The following is a 25,319-nucleotide window of genomic DNA, read 5'->3' on the forward strand; positions in this document are numbered from 1 at the left end:
GAAAGTCCCTTTTCCAATATCTTTACTTGAGCTGAATTATGTTGAGTCTTAGAAATATTTATGTTTGTTTTATATATATATAAAAGTAAGTAATCACTAACCCTGAGTGCAAAGATTAGTTATTTAATGTATAAACTAAACAATTAAAGGCACAATTCATTAATAAGAAACATGAATATACCAGCTGTCATCAGCAGGGGACCACAGGTGCACATCTTAAATAATCCTCAAATCCAAAAGCTCTCATTTGTCATATAAAAGTCCCATGTGGCAGCATAGTATAATCACTCATGAGGAAGTATTGAAGAGAACACATAAAATTAGTTTTTAGGTACATTGTTCGTTGTCATACAAAGGATACAGTTTGTTGATTTGCTATAAACTCTGAAGAAGTTCTCTGATCCACAGTCTTATTAATGTTAAAACTGGTTAATAATCGAAATGATTAATTTCATGTACAGTTAACTTTTGCCTGCTTTCAAAATAACATTCTCCGAAGATAAAGTGTACAAACAAAACCTTTCTCACTTCAAGCCAAATAAGATCCAAACTGTGCAGAAATAGCACAACGTCTGAAATGTGAAAGGATGGGGCATCTGTGTAACAAAATTATTTTCAGCCTTTACTGGTGTAATGATGTAACATAGATGCCCACATCACATATTGATTTAAGCCTCGCAATAAAATAATACAAACAGAAGTACTCATCGACTTGTATTTTATTCTGTCGAGGATAAGATCTGTGATAATCAATGATACAGTACTATTCAAACCCAGGTGAAATATGCATATGTGCACCCCATATTCAAAATCATGCAAGCTGTCAAAAATACATATGCTACTTATCACATGTATGTATATTGTTGCATGAAACAAAAGGCGCTTGCACTTCTCAGGCCTCAGCTTGGGCTAATTCCCGCTACAAAAGTTTCCCATCTGCTTGTTTGTCAAGACAAGACAGTGGCACTGATTCTTCATTTAAGCACCCTGCAACAATAACATATAACTTAATGCATAATATGCTTAATAACATAAATACATTGGCTGTTGCAAGATATCACGAGAATTTTATAAAATATATTGAGACGTAAATGGGTGTGGTAAAAAGCCTTATATTAGTAAAACAATGCTTATAAGACCTGCCTGTGATTATCACAATCTTTTAATTATTTATGGTAAAATGTCAGTTTAAACTGATCAAAACTATCCAGTTTAATGTTACAATATTCTTCAATACACATTGGGTGTGTTGGTATTGTTTGTGTCAGAATGTTTATATGAGCATTCTGACACCATTCTAAAGGAACAGTGTAGCAGCCAGTTTAATATGAGAGGTTTGATTTAAAGAATGATGCAAATACCTAGCAACATATGATACTAAATAAGAGTGGAAACCTCTGTCCAGATGGGTTGCAGTTTGGGACATGACAATCAGTTGTGAAGCAAAGTGCCATGATTTACAGGCCCCATTCAGCAGTATCCCAGATTTTTTTTAAAGAGAAGTTTGATTGTTTCAAAAATCATATACCAATAAGAGAGTAGTTTCATGCTTTCTTCAATCAAAATTGAGGTGTGACCTGTGCAATTGAAGGCGACACATCAGCAGATTCTAGAATATTTAGTCCCCACTGGTTCACATATGGGGTATTGTTAGTATTTCCCCTGGATAGTAATTTGTATCGGAAACATTAGAGAATGTAAGGGAGGGGTGGAGTTCAAACACCACTGTTCAAATAATTTGGGGTTTCTAACGACAACTTGTTTGTAAGATTATATATCTAGGAAATGTTGTAGTTGTGCATATCTGATCCATATAGAAGAATGATTTACCTACATGTCACAAATCCTTTCCAGGCTTTAATTTGGTATCCGAAGCACATAGCAGGTATGAGAGTATGTGCACTTTATAGAGGTCAGTTAACATCTATACCAGGGTGTGAGCAGTAATTATGTAGAAGTGAATGTGGAAAATATCACAAGTTTAGCTTATGTCTTTTCTCTAATTATAGGAAACTTGGTGTCACAGGGGCCTAGGGGGAAGTCCTTTATTTGCTCCTCAACGCAATGCCTTTCCTACCCACGCTTCCAGAGATGGAGTTCTGGCCCTGGAATGGAATGTAGTGACTTTGCCGCTGGCTGCATCAGAATTGCCACAAGTATGTGCTAAATAGGCTGTGTCACACTTCGCTTTACACTCCACCTCCAGGAAAAGCCTGTTCTTGTGAACAGGAAATCCCTATAAAAGTCATCATTCCAAAGCTCATTTATTCTAAAACTTTGGCTAAGGTTACCTGGAGTTCTGCTCCTGTTCCTGGCTCTGACCCTGTGCTTTCTCCTGCTCCTGCCCTGTATACCTGCACCATGGTACTTCCCTGCGGCCAGAATCATTGGATCTCCTGGCTACTTGGACTTGGCTAAGTTTATCAGTTTTTGAGCCTTCACTGCCTGCCCTGACCATTGATCTGACCTTTTGCCTGCTCCTTTTTGACACTTAACAGGTCAGTAACATACTGTTACAATGTGGTGTATAGCCTTTCAGGAGGTGGATGCTCGGGCAGTGGTAGGGAACTGAAGACACAGACACTTAACCCAGGAAACAGGGTTATGGGCGTTGATGGTTGCTGTGGTTCATAATAGCAGAGAGCTACTGCAGGGTTCAGTAACTGGAAAAGGAACATCTTTGCAAAGATCAACATATTAAGACTCCATTGAAAATAAGTAGTAATGAATAAGAGTATATGACTGCAGACTTAATAAACAAAGCCATAGATCCTAATAACCTGAGATGTGCTACAAGATTCAGAGAACACATAACTGTTGCAAAAGACTGGATAGTAACAATAATGCTTGACTGGAACTGAGATATTTTGCAGGGTAAGGGTATACAATACAGTTGTAGCAGATGACTGGATAATCACAGAAATACTTGACTGGCAAGTGAGATACGTTGCAATTTGCAGGGTCAGAGTATACAATACAGTTGTAGCAGAAGGATGAATATTCACAGTAAATCAGCTATAATGAAAACCAGGCCTTTTGGGGGTACATGAGCTAAAGTACCAAAATAAATAAATGAATATAAAATAAAGATGTTAACACAACATTAAATGCAAACCCCCACCACAGTATAACCTTAAAGCATACCCCTACAACCCACACAAATTACCCTTACCACAAGCCTATCACAATTAACCCTTACAGAATCTTTTATCACAATAGACAGTAAGATCCACTAGTGACTCATATAGGGGGGGCTCTAAGCTCAACCTATACATTAATTAACTTGTTCTGCCCCTCTAACCTTTGTTTCCCATACCAATTCTGAAACATTTGTTATTAAATACAAGTTATATACTGCTTTCCTCTGCTGCTTCAACACAAGAGGATCTTGGGAGGATGTAAAAATTATTTACATTTCAAATTCATATTTCCCTCTATAGCAACTACTATAAGAACGAATTAACTCTCACACTGACATTTCTCTACCTACAAAATTAGGTAGCATAAGAGTTTATATACCATTATTTAGACAGTTTTGGACTCAAATGCTCCTAATTGATTGAGTTGTTGTTGAGGGATGTACGGGATGTACTAAAAGGAATGACAAGGGTGAATGACAAAATGGAATGCCCATAGACTTTAATGGGATTACATTTAAAAGTGCTATAGCAAATGAGACATATCAAGTAGATATTTACCAGATATGCTCTCCAGGTACAGTAGCATATTCTGAAAGTGAAATTACGTGGGTCTATACATCCTTTAAATAATTTAGCAATAACTATTAAATATTATAGACACTTTATGTAAACACAGCTTTAAATATACTGAAACTCCTAACGCTGCGTCTGCTTCAATACGTGAGCCCAGGTTTTTGCTTGTAATGATTTCTACCTCACTATTCAGTAAAGCTCATGGAGCATCCACTAAAGAATTATCCCAAAGCCCCAACTAACTGTGACTTCCTAGTTGAACGTTCGTTTTCATTTCAAACAGTCCTGCATGTTTCACTGAGGCCAGCAGAGGGCGAGCGGAGGTAACAGAGAATACATTATACGTCACCTCCTGTCATATTACCAGAGGATGACAGTAACACCGTGCCAGTTACAGCCCCTGGTTTAGTATTGTCTTCCGGATCATAGAGTTGTGAGACGTTGCTAGAGCTGACCAGCCCTGGCTGTCTTTTCAGCTTCCGGGTGCAGGATCCGTACCTGGCTGTGAGAGGAGGTTGCACTTACTGGATTGACACTCAGACCGGGGAGTTGCTGTGGATACCGGAACTGCAGGAGAGACCACCAGGGCGGAAGCAGGTGAGGCAAGAACCGAGATTTGTAAAATACACTATGATCTGAGTGGTGATACTGAAGCAACAGGTATATGAGTGATGTGTGTACACCTGTGTGCATGTGTCAGGATGTGTGTTGCATAGCCTATTCCAACCCTGGTGTGTAGTGACAGGGATTTGTATATTTATGACAAACTTGCAATCACATTAGCAGCAAGCATTATAAGTTCAGGAAAAAAAAACTTATAGTACTTGCTGCTAATCTGATTGCATTTTCATAAAATGTTCAATGGTAAATCACCGAGCTGCTATAAGGAGCTAGTCTGGCTGCACATCCTGTATATGTATAATTGTGCTTCCTCATGCCTAGCCACATGGGGAAATGTCACTCTTCTAACTGCTACCTTTGTGCTCCAAATGAAGGTAGAATTAGTTTGCATATCTTTCTTTGTGTTTACTCTGATAAATCCCACCCCTGCTATCTACTTGGCTACTAGTCATTTCCCTACAGTCTAACATTATACCTGTGAAATAGGTTGTATGAATTTTACTAGTCCATCCTTGCTTAAAAATATATTGTGCATGCCAGTGTTTTTTTTTAATTAACCTATTACTACAGGAGAAGGATGCAAGGCAATAGTTTTTAATGTCATCTAGGAGCCAAGATAAATAAACATTAAACATTTATTCATATGTTTCAGAAAAGAAACTTCAAAAGAGCTGCTTAAAAAAGTATTTTTTAAAAGCATTTAAAATGTGTTTTTGTAGAAACATTTACATAGTTTTGCAGTCCAAGGACACACCCACTGAAAGTCTACATCTTTTTCTTTGGTCAGTTATATAGCGTCTCTTGCATATTTCAAGCAATCAATGTGCTGTGTATGGTAGGGCTGAGTTTCTGAATTCCACAGAACACACTACAATATCCATCTCTGGGGCAGGGAAAAGCTACAGTATTCAGATTTTCATTACAACAGTTAGAGTAATGAAAGTGTGTTGCAAAGTTTTACAAGGAATTCAGTTTTAAATTCAATATCCCCTTAATCATAGCGTGTAACAAATAACTGACCTTTTAATTTGAAGGTATAAGGAAACCTATTTTTTTGTTATGAATATAGAATACCTAAACATATATAGTGATTGTAAATGCTAGCATTTTTTTAAATGTTAGGCTGTATCAGTGCACTAAATAACATGGATATTAATTGATGACGTTTATGTGAATGTGTTAAACAATAACTTTATGTTTGTAGCTCGTTATGCTAAAATACCCCCATCCCACCCCCCACTACAAAAAAAATTATATATTATTTTCTACAAGGTGATATTTTGACCTCTTATCCAATAGTCGTGCTAGCCATACGACACAATGCCTAGCGTGTTAAAAACACTACAATTTACAATCACTTTAAATCCCTTAGTAATGGCTGTTGTACATGGTACACACTGTCTCTTTTTTAATCCTTAAAGGGACACAAAACCTAAGGGCTTTTTTTTTTTTTTTTTAAAGCTACTTTTCAATTAATTTCTATTATCAGTGTTGCTTTATTCTCTTGGTAGCCTTTGTTGACCGAGGAGCAATGCTCTCCTGGAATCTAGCTGAAGACATTGGTGAGCCAATAACAAGAGGAATACACGTTCAGCCACCAATCATCAGTTAGCAGCTCTTGAGCCTATCTTGGTATGGTTTCCATCAAAAGAAACCAAGAGAATGAAGCAAATTAGAAAATATAATTAAATTAAAAAGTTGTTTAAAATTATATGTTCTATCTGAACCATGAAAGAAACATTTTTGGGTTTCATGTCCCTTTAAGGATAACTGCTGTATCCTGTATAGAGATCGTTTACAGGGCTGTAGAAATGTGTGTCTCAATGACAGCGGCATGACCGCAATATTTCTAAGGCATCCCCAGACGAGATCACTGGGAATGTCCGAATGACTGCATGCCTGTCACTGATTCAGAGTGTGTCCATTACATGAAATACATGCTTATTTACGGCTGCTCAATGGTTGCATGTGAGGCTATCCAGTAACAATCGGGTATGTCAAGAACAAATAAATAATGGCACCACAACAAGACAATCCCCCAATTTATATGTACCTTTCACTAGGCATTGAGGCAAATTATTTTAATTTCAGGTATATCTGTCATAGGGGGTGGTGCTGTGCATTATTATAATACAAATTTAATTGTGGAAAAAATAGGTTTATTCCACTCTAGCATGCAACTAGGTATCACTGTTCATCAGGTATGACTGTTACTTTGTGTAAAACCACTGTGAAAGTATACTTTTATGCAGCCTAGATACTGACATGCTGCAATGCATGCTTATATTAGGCTCAGTGGGATATCACTTGATGCCTTGGAAGTGAGGCAGCCAGCTGTGCCCAATAAAGTGCCCCCAATATGAATGTGATCATGGTGACAATGGCTTATCTTGCCCTCCTCTCCCTATCAGAACTCTGATCTTCTGACAGATACAGAGAAAGGGCACCTGTAATTATTTGCTCCCAGTGATACTACTAATAGTATTAGTTAATTAATTGTAATAAAGTTTTTTTTTTTTAATTATATATTTTATTTTCTCATCTTGGCAATAAAATGGCTAAATTATATAAAGTGCCTTTAGGTAAATACCCTGGGTTGTCTAGTCTCTACAAATAAATGCTTTTGTGTAGTTGTTTTGTATTTGATGACCACTATTAAACTTAAAGTCATAGCATAGCAAATTTTGCAACATTTTATATTTAAACCAATTATTCCACCCTTGTAGTATTTGGCCTATATTCCTTTAAATTACTTGGAACTTAGACATATAAGATATTCCTAAAATCAGGACAAAGTAATGAATCTATTGTGAGGTATTTTTCTTTCGCTGCACTAACTGCGTATAAATGATTATTAAAAAAAATAGAAAAAAAAAATAATTTCTCTCACTGTTTCTCATTATTAAATTCAAATTTGTTATTTTATGTACCTGTATAGGGTATCACAAGAAAACCCTGTTTGTCTGTTAAAAAACTATATAATATGTATCAGAGAGAGTTGAAAATAGCCAGTTTATAAGCTTGCATGATTCAGATGCATGCAATTTCAAACAACTTTCCAATTTACGTATTTTATCAATTTTGGTATGTTTTCTTGGTATCCTTTGTTGGAGTAAACATAGGCAGGCTCATAGGATTTCAAGAGTTTGCATGTGTCTATAGTACTCTGTTGCATTAGTGTTTGCAGTATTGTATAACATTGCTACAAACAATGTGGCAAAACATTGCTGTCATAGAGAACTAAAAACACATATACACTGCTGAGCTCCTTTTGAGCTTACCTATGTTTACACTTCAACAAAGGATACCAAAAGAACAAAGCAAAATTAAGGGTAATATTTTCTGCAGTGTAGGTATTACCCTCCCACCTGACACCTTCCTGATCCCTCCCAAACAGCTCTGTCCCCCACCCACCACCACTACCACTGTTCACCACCATTCTAGGTACTGGCCAGCCAGATTGAAGTTTAGGGCTTTTTTTTTTATATTTAAAGGGACATGAAACCCAAAACATTTCTTTCAGGATTCAGATATAGCATTCAATTTTAAACAACTTTCCAATGTACTTTTATTATTTCATTTGCTTGCTTCTCTTCTTATCCTTTGTGGTTTATCTCAGTAAGCTAAGGAGCAGCAAAGAACCTAGGTTCTAGCTGCTGATTGGTTGCTGTATATATATATACCGATTGTCATTGGCTCACTCATATGTTCAGTAATAAACCTGTAGTTCATTGCTGCTCCTTCAACAAATGATACCAAGATAATGAAGCACATTTGATAATAGAAGTAAACTGGAAAGTTGTTTAAAATTGTATTTTCTACCTAAATCATGAAATAAAATTTTGGGGTTTCATGTCCCTTTAAGAAGTTATTTATTTATATTTTCTGTAGTATAGGTTTCCTATCTCAACCTCCTACCTCCCTGCCCCCCAAATAGCTCTCTAACCCTCCCTCTCACACTGTTTGCTGTCATCTTTGTTACTAGCAGCTAGTATTTTTTTTTTAATTAGTATTTTTTTCTGTAGTGTAGGGATTCCCCTTCCAACTGATATTTTTTGCCTTAGGCCCCATCCCTCGCTCTCCCCTGCCCAATAATTTTTGCCTTAGCGAAGGTACCCGCCCTTCTCTCCTCCCTCCTGCACTGGGCCACCCATTCGCCTCTTAGTGAAAAAGGGTGTGTGTACAAGCGCTAAGGTAATCCCCAAGCTGTATCCAAACAGAGATCCTAACCAACCTCCAAAAAATATGCACAAGTAGTAAGAAGTGAATACAGCTCCAACAAGAGGCCAAGGGATAAATATACTCACAGAGAGATAAAAGAAGATTATTTAATGAACCATGTTAAAAAGCATCAGTAATAAAAGACTATATATAAAAAATGTAAAAAGCACATATAAATAAAATTACAAATACAGGAATATCTTACAGAAGCGGCTCAAAGGGCCAAAGCTGATAATTACAATAAAATTGTATTTTTTTTCTAACTTTTTTCCCAGCTCTTGGTATATTTGACTACTGTTGGATATTGATTGGTTATTGAGCACACCTCGCTTTTTGTTTAATTTATTTAAGTTGTTTGCTATTTTTATGTTTATGTTGATTTAACATATTTGTTTTTAGTAAAGGAGCTCTGTTTGATATCACTTTAAAGGGACAGTGTACTCAGGCATGCAGTATAACAAGTAAAGCTGATGCAGAAACGCTATTTGAAAAGTGTAGCTGGTGCTTTTCAACAGAAGAAGCAGCTATTTCAAATAACAAAGATAAGCGAGCTATTTGTAAATAATTTTAATACACTCTAGAAGGTAAAGCAGATCATTGGGAACATGTTAAAGGGGAGAACATTTTACAATAAACTGTCCCTTTAATTATGTATTGAAACCTTTTTCTTGGCTTATTTACATTTATTTACATTAGAGCATTGCTTTTTTGCAGTTTTATATCCCTTTAATATAAAGTCAGGCTTACAGTGCATTAGTGTACTTGATAACTAGTGAAAGAGTTAATCAATGAAGAGATAAGAGTATATTTTGCTGATAATGGACTGTTCTGTGAGAAAACAAAACTGCATTAACCTGATCTAAAGCTGCAGTTAGATAAGGAAAAGGAAGTAAAGCAGGATCTTAACTAAGCTGTCTGAGAGAGTATATGTGGAAACAAAATCCTTCTGGCTACTGTAACTAATACAGATCTGTGGCCATCTCTGCGTAAGCTACTGGTGTAGGTACACTGATACCTGATAACTCAAGTGCCAAGTGAGTCGCTGGCAGTGCCTGACAATATTTCCACAAGGGACACTGAACCCAAATGTTTTCTTTCGTGATTCATATAGAGCAACTTTCTAATTTACTCCTATTATCAATTTTTCTTCATTCTCTTGCTTTCTTTATTTGAAAAATAAGGCATCTGAGCTATTTTAGAACCATGGAAAGCACTTGTTTATTGGTAGGTGAATTTATCCACCAATCAGCAAGAACAACACAGTGCGTTCACCAAAAATGGGCCGGCATCTAAACTTACATTCTTGCATTTCAAATAAAGATACCAAGAGAATGAAAAGAATTTGATAATAGGAGTAAATTAGAAAGTTGCTTAAAATTGCATGCTCTATCTGAATCACAATAGAAAAAAATTGGGTTCAGTGTCCCTTTTAATGATTACTGGCCAAATGTTTGAAGAAACTTTTTGGTATGTCTGTTATATTCTGCTGCTGTGAATTTGTATTAAATGTATCATCCTAAAATGCTAATTTCATATTGGAGCAAATACCTAAACATTTTTAAACATATTTGTCTATATTTGTGGTTGCCAACTTTTTTTATTTTTTGTCTTGGTTACCTTTGCTGTACATTGAAAATTTGTGGGACCCTGGCTGAAAATTACTGGTCTATACACTGTATTAATAAAAAAGTGTTCTGTACTGCATTTTTATTTATTTTTTGATCATTTTTATTTTAAATGTTTGTCATTGGGTTAGAAAAATTCAGTTAGCCTGAGATCGTAAATGCTTCTGGTTTTTAAACTTTTTTTTTTCTTTTTTCATTTTCCGTACTTGCATACTAGGGATTAAATGTTACTAAACAGAGGGAAAAAAGTTACTAGTCCATTCAATGGTTCAGAGATGGGCGCCCGCCCAGGGTCCTGCGCTTTGGGGGGCCCACAATGTCAGAGATGAGGGTATGAGAAGGTGCAGTGTACATCCTGTATTTAGTTTATGAAGAAGTGTTTACGGTATTAGGAGATGTAACATATAGTGTTATTCTTTCTATAGGTAACACTGAATAATGTGACAGGGTTGACCATACAGGGGGCAGGGTATAAAGGGGTAGAGGAATAAGGGTGCTGGACTGATTGGCCCCACAAATGTGTCTTACCCTTGGCCCTGCAAATGCTAAGGGTGGCCCTGCTTGATAGCAAGCCTTAGTCCTTACATGGAACTGACCTCTTTACAAGCACTGGTCATGGCTCTGTAAAACTGTATGATGAATACAGGGTATATGTTAAAGAAGCCACAGTAGGAGAGCATATTATGTAGCTATACATGTGTATATATACAGGGCTCAACTGTGGCGAGTAGTGAAAGACAGTGGGCAAATGTTAAATCAACATTCTCTCACTAATGAAGGCTGAGTGTGTAAGTGTAGCAGTAAAATGTTGCTGTAAAGATGGAGCATTGGCTTAAGGGTGGCACACAGTTGCGTTGGTGTGGGGGGTGGTTTTGAGAAGAAGCGTGATGACATAGAGGGGAGAGGCACCGTCGGCAGGAGTGCTGCTTATGTGAGATACGTAGGGCCCTAATCTGGCTGATTTGAGGTCGGGGGCAATACAAAAAGAGGGGGTAGGAGGCCATACTCAGTCATCAGTGCCAATTTAATTGAATTTCTGAATTTAGGTGGGAGAGTTTTGAAGCGTTATACATAAAAACTTGAGCAACAAAAGTAGCTTAAAGGGACACTGAACCCAATTTTTTTTCTTTTGCAAATTCAGATAGTGCATGCAATTTTAAGCAACTTTCTAATTTATTTTCTATTTATCAATTTTTCTTCGTTCACTTGCTATCTTTATTTGAAAAATAAGGCATCTAAGCTAAGGAACCAGACAATTTTTGTTTCAGCGTAGTGGACAACATTTGTTTATTGGTGGGTGAATTTATCCACCAATCAGCAAGAACAACCCAGGTTGTTCACCAAAAATGGGCCGGCATCTAAACTTGGATTCTTGCTTTTAAAATAAAGATAGCAAGAGAATGAAGAAAATTTGACAGTAGGAGTAAATTAGAAAGTTGCTTAAAATTGCATGCTCTATCTGAATCACAAAAAAAATTGGGTTCAGTGTCCCTTTAAGAGATTCTGAGTGCTTTTCATAAATTTTTGCTTTCAGATATCCTAGTCAGGTTGCAAATGAGGGGAATGTGCTAAAACATTCACTTAAAGGAATATTGTGGGGAAATACGAAATGTTCTGTACCTATAGGACAGGTTTTAGAAGATAACTCCCTTAAAGGGATAATGTGTTAAAGTGAATGTTAAGGTTACTGAATACTGCAATGCATGTATAATTAGTCCCTTAATGTAGTCGCTATTTTATTTTTTTTAAAGCAAAACTATTTGTTTTTAAAATAAATAGTGTTTATAATTTCTACCTTTTTTACTTGCGACTCCTCCCCAACCATACTTCCTTGTTCGGATCGCGTGATGTCTCCAACGGTCCCACCCGCTTTCTACGTTGCTGCAAAGCTCGTGCACGATCTTGATTTTCACTGCGCATCCGTCAAACTCCGTAACTGACAAATAGTATTCAATGAATAAATTACTACATTCATTATGTACTATACCATCGTGGCTAACAGCTGCATTTTTGCGATCATCTAACCGTTCTGTAAGTAATATCCATAATATTTACAAGTTGTTGAAATAATCCCTACTGAGCATGCATGTCTCGTGAACGAGCATGTAGAATCTACAGTGTTATTCCGGGCTTAACGCATGCGCATATTAATTGCGTGACGTAGATGATAGTGTGCTGAACACCCTGGGGGGGAAACGATAATTGGTTGAATCAATCTGACTCGCCTGTCAATCAGTCAGTCAAAATGGCGGGCGGAGAAACTAAGTTCATCATATGAAGTTTTAAATGTAAAAAACTGCAGTAAATAATTATATTTAAAAAATATGATGAATTAAACTTGTGTTATTTTTCAAAGATCTATACACCTACGTGACCGAGTTGTCTTAACTTTACATTCACTGTGGCAAGCAGCTGAAAATATTTTTTGTATTCAAAGTAACTGCAGGAACACTTTTTCTTCTAACCCCACTAAACTAACTCTTGATTATAGTTTTTCCCTAGCAAAATACTGCAGTATTGACTAGATCAGTATACGTGGCAGTTTCTGCAGGCACAGTCAGATATTTCAAATGATTGCCCCTTTTATCAAGCTACAGGCCACCCATGGTTGGTTGTCAGATTACTACCCATGCAAAATAAAAATAAGCAAATTGCACACTAAACAGAATTGTTTCATGTCCTCCCCCCCCCACACACCTGTACAAAAGTTATGGACAGGTGTGAATAAAATGCTGTAAAATAAGAATTCTTATTTATTTTTTAAAAATATTAATAGAATATTAAAGTGAATGTAAACTTGAGCATAGTCGCTCATGTCATAGAATAGAATTGAAAAATTAATGAGACTTTCATTCATCAAATGTGTAGTATTATTATTATTCTTTATTTATAAAGCACCAACAAAGAAACAATACGATAAAAGGCAAAATTTTACAGACAAAATACAGGGGGAATTGAGGGTTATAGTTATCTTCTGAGATTTTTACCTTGTAATGCTATAAGGATAAGCGTCCTTCCTCTGCCCGCCATATTAATCAATTAAATGACAGATGACGTATCTGCGATCCACTAATCGTTGCCCCCCCCCATCACAGCCTGGGGGGAAACAACAATTAGTGGTTTGCAGATTTGTCCTCTGTCAATCAATTTATTAAATTTGGCGAGCGGAGGAATGACTCTTATTCTTATAGCATTACAAGGTAAAAATCTCAGAAGATAAGTATATTCTACACATTTGGTGAATGAAAGTCGTCTCATTTATTTTTTTAAATTCTATCCTATGACTTGAGTGACTATGCTCAAGTTTGCATTCACTTTAATTAACATGTGACCACGGATTGCCTTCAAAACTGCTTAATTTCTTCTAGGTACACTTGCAAAAAGTCAGACATGTAGTCAGGTGCATGATTGAACAATTATACCAACAGGTGCTTATGATAATGTAATATGTAGGTTGAAACACAATTATTAGCTGAAACAGAGACAATGACCTATAGAGGGGCTTAAATTTGAGCAGCATCTTAAACTCCAGAACAGCTCAGCACATGGGTGGAAATGGCTTAGCAGTTAAAGGGTTACTAAAATGGACTATTTTATGTTTACGTTATTAATGCACATTAATGCTTTCATTTCTACTGTATTAGGTGTCCTTAATGAACTCTCCTGACATTTCTGAAATTCTTGGCACATACCTGATTGTTTAAATTCCTAGTACTCTATTGTTTAATACAGTGGTGGGTAATTGACAGATCTGGAGCTGCACATGCATCCCCTGCTGTCTCCATATCTGTAATAAATCCCTCCATGTGTAATCCTGAAGAGCATTCTCCTTGTCTCCCTTAAAAGGACAGTCAACCCAATTTTGTTTCTTGTTTTAAGAGATAAACAATCCCTTTATTACCCATTCCCCAGTTTTGCACAGAAAACATGGTTATATTAATACACTTTTTACCTCTGTTACTACCTTGTTTGTAAGCATCTTCTGACGGCCCACTGATCACATGACTTTATCTATTGACTTGCATTTAAGCCAATTAGTGCTGTGTTGTTAGAATCCACGGGCGTCAGCACAATGTTATCTATATGGTTCACATGAACTAGTTTCCCCGATGTGAAAAGCAAATACAAAAGCAGGTGATCATGGGGCTGTCTTTAGGGACTTAGAAACAGACAGAAATTTAGAGGTTTAAAGGTTATAAAGTATATAAATATAACCATGTGGGTTGTGCAAAGCTGGGGAATGGGTAGTAAAGGCGTTATCTATCTTTTTAAACAATAACAACTTTTGTGTTGACTGTCCCTTTAATCCACTTTTGCTCACGCAGGGGATTTAAACATGTTTTGCTTTGGCTTTAATATAAGAATGGAAAGTCAGATAGCAATAGAAGCTAATTTGTAGCTCTGCTACCTCACTTTTCAGATGTTCTTTTTTTGTTTCAAAAGAGCTTTATTAAAGATTGTAAACCAAACAGAATACATTGACATAAATCAAAAGCAATATATTGTACCGAATACAAGGGAAAAATAAAAAAAATTAAAGTCAAATTAAACAACATTGAAAGTTCCTCTCTCTAAAGCGTTATATGGAAAGTGTTCGTTGAGTCCTTGGGCGAGAAAAGCACAATCCTGGGGATATGCCCAGGTCAAGGTTTACAAATGTCCCAACTAAATTTGTTTCAAAGTGTCTCTTCAAAGACAACATAAAATGGTTATATATCGAGAGGGATGATATATGATGTATTACCTTGTCTCACATACATCAATTTGTATTACGGTAAAAGTATAATATATGAAGGTATTAAGGTCATACCCTCAGGAGAAATGTTATGTCTAACATAAAATGAAATAGGTTAAACTCAAAACTTAGTTAAATTAAATTAACTTAACAGCCACTCCAACTGTTAAAGAGATGAAACATAGAAAAAAGGGGGGGGGTCCAACTGGGATGAAGAGCAATAATCTTTTGTCTGTTTAGGATTGATTAACAGGTGAGTAAAGGATAATATGCCAGTAGAACTGGATATTGTGAAATAGAGGTAAACAGCCATTTTTTAAATAAGAGTATTCCTCGACTGAAAGTAGTTCAGATGTATTGTGCAACCATTCCTGTGGTGTAGGCACAGCTGTTCAGATGTTCTTTTATACATCCCTATATAAAACCATTCGTTGCCTTATAAATTGTATATGTGTCTCCTGAGTGTTCTTGGTAGCTTCTGTATTTTACATACATTTGTCAGGCCCTGAAGCACATCCCTAAGAGTCTGAGTGACCTTTAGTAAACACCTTGTAATTACGAGACATATCTGTTGTGTTACTAAAGAATACCATATCAGCCTTGTCTTAATGTTTTTAAAACAAATTAACCTTTCTTCTGCAATTATTTTTCAATAGTTAAATTCCACCCACCATTTGCTTTATTTGGAGGAGCGAATCAGGGCTTTAGTCTGCAGACAACAAGGCTAGGCACTGTCATAAAGTTAGTGTAAAGTGAATTGTTTTGTAGTTGTTACAGTTATTTACAGACATATATAGAAGGGTTATAGCAGCAGGTGCATTTCAAGGTCTGAGAGTTAGAAATCGGTCTATTTTCAGAGCTAAATTACATGAAAAGGGAAAAACAAACAATGAAAATTTATTGCAAAGTTGTCTCATCTATACTATAATCGCGTTTGTAACGCGTCCGTCGGCGTCGGCAGTTGCGCACACATCCTCAAAGGAATGTTGGCAGCGCGATTCTTTCACCACCCTGCCATTTTCTGAATTCACCGGGATGCAGCGGAAAAAAAAACTAACCGCCCGCAATAAGTAATAAAAAAAAACAAAAAACTAACCGGTCCCGCAATAAGTATTTAAAAAAAAAATGAACCGCCCGTACGAACTATTAAGAAAAAAATAAACTAACCGCCCACACAAAGTATTTAAAAAAATAAATAAAAATAAATACCCAATAAAATGATTAACCCCTAAATCCGCCAACCACAACATTGCAAACTACCTAATACATCTATTAACCCCTAATCCGCCAACCCCCCACAACACATTAAACCTAATTTAACTATTAACTCATTAACCACCAACAACGCAAAAAACTAATTTAATGACTAAGCCCCCTAACCTAACACCCCCTAAATTAACCCCTTAATTACATAAAATAAAATACTACATTACAATTAAAATAAAAAAATTACATTACATTAATCTAAAATTACAGAAAATAAAAAAGGCTAACATTACAAAAAATAAGCAACACTATCTAAAATAAAAAAATTAAACCTAATCCCTATGAAAATTAAAAAACACCCCCTAATCTAAGAATAAACTACCAATAGCCCTTAAAAGGGCTTTTTGTAGGGCATTGCCCTAAAGAAATCGGCTCGTTTACATAAAAAATAAACAAAGTCCCCCCCCCCCTAATAGTAAACCCCCCCAAAATAAAAAAACCTAAAACTAACAAACCTAAGCTACCTATTGCCCCTAAAGGGGCATTTGTATGGGCATTGACCTTAAAAGGGCATTCAGCTCTTATGCAAATTGCCCAATAAACCCTAAACAAAAAAAACTAACACTAAAGCCCCAAATTTGTACTCACGGTTTCAGAAGTCCGGCAGAGAATGTCTTCTTCTAGGCGGGTCCGTCATCTTCATCCACAGCGAAGCCGGAGCGATCTTCCTCGGTGGCGGCGGTCCTCTGTGAAGGTTCCTCTTCATGCGATCGTCCGCCGCACACTGAAGATTGAATTCAAGGTACCCCATATTTATTGGGGTACCTTGCATTCCTATTGGCTGAATTTTTCAAAATTATAGAATAGGATGAGAGCTACTGAAATCTTATTGGCTGATTTGAACAGCCAATAGGAATGCAAGGTACCCCAAATTATTTGCAGAACCTTGCATTATACAATATTCAGTATACAACAGACATCGGATGAAGAGGATCCTCCATGCCACCGAGGACCGACGCCACCACAGATGGCCACCACAGATAACCACCGCCGAGGATCGCCACATCTGGGAAGACACTTCCAGACTTCCACTCTGTGCCGCCTTCGCTGTGGATGAAGATGATGGACCCGCCTGGAAGAAGACCTTCTCCGCTGGACTTCTGAAACCGTGATTACCTATTTGGGGCTTTAGTGATGGTTTATTTTTTTATTTTTGTTTTTTTAGATTAGGGTTCATTGGGCAATTTCAAAAAGAGCCGAATGCCCTTACTGTTAGGTGGGGCTTTGTTTATTTTTAATGTAAAATAGCTGATCTATTTAGGGCAATGCCCTACAAAAAGCCATTCTAAGGGCTATTGGTAGTTTAGTATTAGATTAGGGGGTGTTTTTATTTTGGGGGGGGGAATTTTTTATAGGGGTATTAGTTTAGGTTTAATTTTATTATTTTGGATAGCTTTGTTTATTTTTATCTGTATTTTTACTTTTTTTATTTTTTGTAGCCTGGGGTTGCATTTTTAACACACAGACTGCCCCCCTGGGCAGGCTTATCAACTAGTTATACATAACTAAACATTTTATATAAAAATCTCAGAGTGTTTACTGTCCTTTTTAAGCATCATAACTGTTTAGAATGTCATGCCTGGGCTTTCTCAGCCCTCTGAGTGTGCTGCACAAATCTGGTTTTGGGGGTATGGTTGCCACTTTGGCCATGTTTTGCTGGACACATGAGTTACACGTGTTGCAGGCTGTGCAGGGAGGAACATGAATAGTGCTGTCCAGGGTCACAATTTCTGTGCTGTCTAGCAGCATACTGCATGTTCCCCCCTGTATACCCTTCAGCATGTGTAACTCATAAGTGTCCAGGAAAACATGGCTGAGGTGGCAACCCTAATTGGAGGTGAAAACTTCTAAAGAAAAAGTAGTTAAAATAGTTGAAAGCCATAGCCCTGGGTTTGGGGCTGTAACACCCTAAGTTAAGGCTGCATTATATTTTTTATACTCATGTAAAACCCACTAATTGTGCAGGAGAGGCTAAACAAATGGGTTATATGGATTTTATAGGCATAATAAAGAGCTAATGTTTCGTTACCCACTATGGTCCTAGTGTGTCTTGTCAACAGCCCAACAGCCAGCCTTTGAGGATCACACTATAAGATCATATTGCCTTTGTGTTCTGTTTTGCCTTAAAGTGCTGCTTGTTAAAAATCTTTGTGTTTATATATATATATAAAACGCACAGAGAAAACCCAGCACTCACTAACAAGCTATCAGATAAGATTTAAAAGCAAAAATGGAAAGGTTAGTTACTGCATCTGGCCAAATGGGACAAGCCTAGGTACCTCGTCAAGGTCCTTTCCAATATCTGGGACCCTAAAACAGCCACGCAATGCAAGCTTTCAAATCCAAACAAACTGGGAACAAGGGAAGGGTGCACAGGAATATGTAATCACCCTAAACATATACAAAACACGGAAGGGAACTGCACTCTCATACTGGAACGGGTACACATCCCATGACCCTGCAACATGCTCAGCCCTGGGTGCCATTGGCACTCACAGGAAGCTGTGCTGCTCCCAGAGTCACAGGCAGTTAACCCCAGTCAGGTCTGGGTGCAAGAACCATAGGGAAAATTACAAAACAAATTAATACAACACACAGAGAAAACCCAGCACTCACAAGCTCTCAGCTAAGATTTAAAAGCAAAAATGGAAAGGTTAGTTACCGCATCTGGCCAAATGGGACAAGCCCAGGTACCTCGTCAAGGTCCTTTCCAATACCTGGGACCCTAAAACAGCCACACAATGCAAGCTGGCACCCAGGGCTGAGCATGTTGCAGGGTCATGGGATGTGTACCCGGTCCAGTATGAGAGTGATTACATATTTCTGTGCACCCTTCCCTTGTTCCCAGTTTGTTTGGATTTGAAAGCTTGCATTGTGTGGCTTTTTTAGGGTCCCAGGTATTGGAAAGGACCTTGACGAGGTACCTGGGCTTGTCCCATTTGGCCAGATGCGGTAACTAACCTTTCTATTTTTGCTTTTAAATCTTAGCTGAGAGCTTGTAAGTGAGTGCTGGGTTTTCTCTGTGTGTTGTATTAATTTGTTTTGTAATTTTCCCTATGGTTCTTGCACCCAGACCTGACTGGGGTTATCTGCCTGTGACTCTGGGAGCAGCACAGCTTCCGGAGAGTGCCAGTGGCACCCAGGGCTGAGCATGTTGCAGGGTAATAGGATGTGTACCCGGTCCAGTATGAGAGTGCAGTTCCCCCTTCCGTGTTTTATATAATATATATATATATATATATATATATATATATATATATATATATATATATATATATATATATATATATATATATATATATATATATATATATATATATATATATATATATATATATTAATATTAATCAAATTTTAATAAAGGAGGGGACGCAACTGCTATGAGCTTATAAAAAAGATATCCAACCAGTTGGCTACTAGGCTTATACTGGTATTTTTAATTGGTGATGGGTGGGGCTAGTGCTATATATTGCACACTTTGTTCACTTGCAATGTTATCTGGTCTGAGGAAGGGGTCTGCGAACCCCGAAACGTTACCACAATAAAGATTTAAAGGTTTCTTTAACCAAATCCAGTGAGTGCAGTCCCTTATTGGAAATAGATTGCATACTTGATTGACTTTGCACCCTGGTGGATGACCACACAGCATTGGGAGTGCAGACACACACGGTGGATATGAATTGGACTACGTGTCTAGCACCCAACTACTACTAATCCTTGACAACCTCACACCCTCTGTGGGTTCCACTCAGGTGGTTCCTTTTTGTTACTACTACAGGACTGTGGCCTACATGAGGCCTTGCTTTGGGACACACTGGTGTTTATTCCTGCACTGCTATCTCACAGAGTGAAACAAGGAACAGGATAAAACTGAAGCACACACTTCTACAACTATGGCGGAGGCCCTAGATGACATTGATCCACAAGAAGAGGAATTCACCACCAAAACATTTGCATTCACTAATGAAGATGCGCTAAGAATACTGGTGGATTCAGAACTTACTGAAAGTGAACAGACTGAAACTCCATCAACAGTGTTCAATAATCTTATGAGACTAAGAAAGAGGGAGACAGACCTGGAACTGCACACTGTATACCTCTCTAAATATTATAAAAGTAATAAAATACCAAGGGGATTCAGGGTCAGGAACCAGCCTACTATAGGCAGGAACAATAAAAACTTTTGCATACGTTGGTGTCAGATTCTCAACAAGTGTTCAATGGACCTGATTTTGCTTGTTATTGAGGAATGTACAAATATTTTAGCCACAGTGAAAGAAGAACTGACTGTATTCAACAACCAGAAACTGCAAATACTTATTGATGACACTGACACTGCATGGATAGAAAAGATCAGCAAACAGGTTAACGAATACAAAAAAGAACTCATGGCTTTTAAAAACCAAAAGATTACTACTGTGGACAATGACTACAAAGAAAAGAAGGTCTACTACTGGCTACATGGTAGCAATCAACATAGAAACACACAGAGACCAAGACGACAACGACAATATCGCTCCAGATTCTTGAATACTGTGGACAGCAGCTCAGGATCTGACAATGAAACTAACTACGTGGAACAGAGTCACATGGATCAGGTACCATCTACTTCTAACCAGCGTTTTTTAGGGGTTACAACCAGATCGGCCAACGTAAGAGGCCGAGGCCGCACCCGAGGCGGGGGAACTACTGTGGCAAGAAGACCACCCCTACCACCCAGGTAGAGAAACAGGACATTGTCATCAACATCAGTGACAGGACATTGACGACTGCAGAGAACAGCCTCCTCAACAAAGGCCTCACTTTTATCCCTACCTTTAAACATAATGACTTTGATGCATACCTGGACATACAAAAATTTCAAAGGAACCTGAAATTAAAAGAACATTTCAAGGATCTGAATAAGGACACAGAGCCCAAGAGGTTTAAAGCTAAGAGTAAGTTTGAACCTAACACGTGTGGAACCAGCATTAAAACTTTTACTAGGCTTATTGCCAAAGACTCGGGACAATGTAACAATGAATATCATCGTCCAAACTTAAACAAGGTAGAGAGATTGGCGATGAAGGCACTTGCCTCTGACCACGACAAGGGTGGGGCAATTGTAATCATGAACTATACTCAGTACCAAACTGAAATACTGAGACAACTGAATGATGGACTAACATACAAGAAACTCACCTGGAACCCTACTGAAGAATTTAAAAGAGAGATTGATACAACACTGACGGAAGCATTACAGCTCAAATGGATCGATCAGGATGAATTTGACTTTCTCTGCACCACATACCCCATCCATCCGATACTCTATACCCTACCAAAAATACATAAGGATCAACTAAACCCACCAGGCAGACCGATAGTCTCCGCAAGGGGCTCCCTGCTACAACCATTGGCTCAATACGTGGATGTGTTTCTGCAACCTGTTGTTAGATCAATGGACTCCTACATCAAGGACTCTGGGGACCTTATTAGGATACTCAACACTGTGGAGGGGATTACCCAGGATGATATCCTTGTGACTATGGATGTAAGGAGTCTGTACACAGTGATTCCTCACACCGGGGGAATAAGTGCAATTGCGGCTGCATTGGACCAGTATCCATACATAGGACCACCTACAACTTTCATCCTGAATATCCTTGAAAAATTTCTTAAGTTGAACTATTTTCGCTTTGAAAACACTTTCTACCAACAGCTGACAGGGACGGCCATGGGATCCAATATGGCACCATCCTATGCCAACCTTTATATGCAACAATTTGAAAGAGACATCATGGATGTCTACAATCATGGAAGGATAAGACACTATAGAAGGTACATTGATGATATTTTCTTTATATGGCATGGACCAGTGGGACTCCTGACGGAATGGGTAACACAACTGAATGCTCTACCAAACCCGATCAAGTTTGAGCTAAATTTTGATTCAGAAAGGATAGATTTCCTTGACTTACGGATTTACAAGAAAGCTGATAGGCTATTTACAACCTTGTTCTCTAAACCCACTGATAGAAACTCATTGCTGGAAGCCACAAGCAATCATCCCCCACAAACTCGGAAGGCAATAATCAAATCACAGCTGATACGGGTGGTACGGAACAACACGGAGACCACAAACAGAGAACTCCAACTGGACCAAATGGTTGATAAATTCCAGCAAAGGGGATATAGAGACACCCTTATTAAGAAGGTGAGAGATGAAATTACATCAGACATTACACAAGGAAAGCCAGCAAGCAATAGGAAAGAGACCCCAAGGATGATCTTCACAACTACCTTTGACAGAGGAAAGAAACCATTGGCTGACTCAATTCGTAATAGGTGGGAAATTTTGGGCACGGACCAAACACTGCCCTTCGGACATATGGATCCACCAATTATGGGGTATAGGCGGGGCAGAAGTCTGAGGGACATACTAATGCAAACAGACCCACAACATAGTTACACCAAGAAATGGCTAAAAACTAATAAAATGGGCTGTTACAGGTGCAAGGGTTGCACAACTTGCAGCGGTATGATCCCATGCAAAATATTCAGACACCCCCACACCAACCAAAAATTCACTATAAAGCACTTTATCACCTGCACTACTAACTATGTGATATATCTATTGAGCTGTTGCTGTGGACGTTTTTACGTTGGTAAAACAACGGATAACGCACGTTTAAGAATGGCAAACCATCGCTCAGCTATACGGACTGCTATTGACAAAGGGACTTCAGACCAACCGGTGGCAAGACATTTTTTACATGCAGGACATAAGGTAACTGATTTACGCTTCGTCTTAATTGACCACGTCCCCCCCCCTTAGATGCGGTGGTGACCGTGGCAGAACTCTCTTGCAGAAGGAGGCTAGATGGATTCATAGACTGGATACCATCTACCCCAGAGGATTAAACATGTCAAATGATTGGCATTGTTTCCTCTGAAGGTTTGACTGATGACATGGATCTATGCTCATTTATACAATTCAGGGTTGACATTACCTAGAGTACTTAATGCTTACTCTCCCGCTGATTGGGAGCAACTCTACAACATATATGGTATATTGAATTACAGGTGCCATGCTCTGATCATCCTGACTTTTTTTCCATTTCATTGGCATACGTAAACCCCCCCCCAACAGTGTTTTTTCTGTGGTTTTATTGTTCTCTCAACCGAATTGATCTTGATTGCCATATGTATACAGTGGATCAATGATACTCCCTTTGAGATCCGTCTGTACGAGTAACGTTCTCGGGCACAAGACAGCATAACTAATATGTCTTTTTAAGTTGAATATACTACACCAGTCATAGTCCATGCAGCCTATCCTATATACTGCTGACCTTCCAATAAGTTATAGGTCACAACACTGACACTTCCACACTTTAGAGAGTCTGGGGTTAATATTTGACACTTCATGACAATGCCTAACCACCCCCCTTGGTCTAAGTAATTACTGATGATATATTGCACCGATTAAGACACAACAGGCAATCTGCATTCAGAGTGAATTCACTCATCCATTTTGTTAGATATTAAGCTTTACTTGTATTTTATTGCTCTTTTAGATATTGATTAATGTATTCTTTCCTGCTGTAGATTAAGTTGTTTATCCCTCTCTGCCCACTGCCTTTTTTTACACAGTGGAATACATGTTATAGGTTTAGACTACACGATATGTAACATTTATGCCCTTATATATCTAAAATCTCTCTTGACAATATGGCACATATTGGAGATGTTTTTAAACATTCTTCTATGCTTTAGATGTAAGACCTCTGGCCCTATAAGTGAACACATAGGGGCTCTGATACGATAGACACATGAGCGGTGCTGCATAGCGCGATTTGTGTATTCCACACGCCCACATAGTGACTGACAGGCTATGCTAATTAGCCATGCGGTCGGGTTGAAACTTTCACTTGCGCGCTGCAGGGTTGAGCCGCGCCTGTTACTCGGGTAAGTGTTCTTTAATACACTTGTCATATATGTATATGCCGCATAACATTTCTGAAGCCATGCCCCACATGATAATACTATAATCTGTCACACTGGCTAGGTACTACACATGGGATCTCATTATGGCGTAACACGGGCCGGTTAACTCACTGGTTGCATGAGACAGATTTGACATAGACTATTGGATTCTTTATAGTTTGCTGTTACTTGAGTGGCCGGACACATCGCACACAGTCTATTACTATCATAGGAGATGTTAGTACAGGTTTTACATGTTTTAGGTTTATGTAAGGAACATGGATCTCACCACAGCAGTTCTGATGTGTAAACTCTAGCCACTTATTTCAGATCTAAAGAGGTTTAAACGGCTAGGTGAGCATATAGCATTATAATGTTGATGGCTTATTAATTGTTAATTTATGTTGATGGCTCATGTAAATATTTATTCTGGCAATCTAATGCACATATGGCAATGAGGTTTGCCTAAAATGAAGCTGTTATAGAGATTCCCTTGTGGCATAGGTTTTAATTTGAATCTGTGTATGATTAATCAGTGCTTGCCTAAGTATATTTTTAATCCTCTGAGACTATGCTATTATAGATTATTACTATTATAACTGTATCCTTGCAATCTCTTATGTATACACCCTTGTGTTTTTTGTGTGTGTATATATTTCACCATTCAGCTATGTGTTAATGTGAGATATTTGCATTTGCAGTTTATTATATTATATATATTTTTTTTCTTTTTGTATTATTTTCTTTTTGAGTTTTGGTATTTGGTATTTTGGCCATTAGGCCTTGTTTATGTGTTACCATGGTGATTTTGTTTTTTGGCGCAATATTTGTAATTGGTGATGGGTGGGGCTAGTGCTATATATTGCACACTTTGTTCACTTGCAATGTTATCTGGTCTGAGGAAGGGGTCTGCGAACCCCGAAACGTTACCACAATAAAGATTTAAAGGTTTCTTTAACCAAATCCAGTGAGTGCAGTCCCTTATTGGAAATATATATATATATATATATATATATATATATATATATATATATATATATATATATATATATATATATATATATATATATATTAATATTAATATTAATCGAATTTTAATAAAGGAGGGGACGCAACTGCTATGAGCTTATAAAAAAGATATCCAACCAGTTGGCTACTAGGCTTATACTGGTA

General features: G+C 37.8%; 1 protein-coding gene across 2 annotated transcripts in view; it reads left to right on the forward strand.

Annotated features, from left to right (window-relative positions):
• Nucleotides 1–4,103: 4,103 nt before the first annotated feature.
• Nucleotides 4,104–25,319, forward strand: part of ARFIP1 (ADP ribosylation factor interacting protein 1) — a 501,751-nt gene continuing 480,535 nt past the window's right edge. The window contains exon 1 of one of the 2 annotated variants that reach the window (XM_053703747.1): nucleotides 4,104–4,310. The gene's annotated coding sequence lies outside the window, so the exon portion shown is untranslated. The remainder of the gene's footprint in view (nucleotides 4,311–25,319) is intronic. The other variant, XM_053703746.1, reaches the window with a different exon arrangement.

The sequence above is a fragment of the Bombina bombina genome, chromosome 2, assembly GCF_027579735.1.
Source record: "Bombina bombina isolate aBomBom1 chromosome 2, aBomBom1.pri, whole genome shotgun sequence".
In the NCBI taxonomy this organism is placed as follows: Eukaryota; Metazoa; Chordata; class Amphibia; order Anura; family Bombinatoridae; genus Bombina; species Bombina bombina.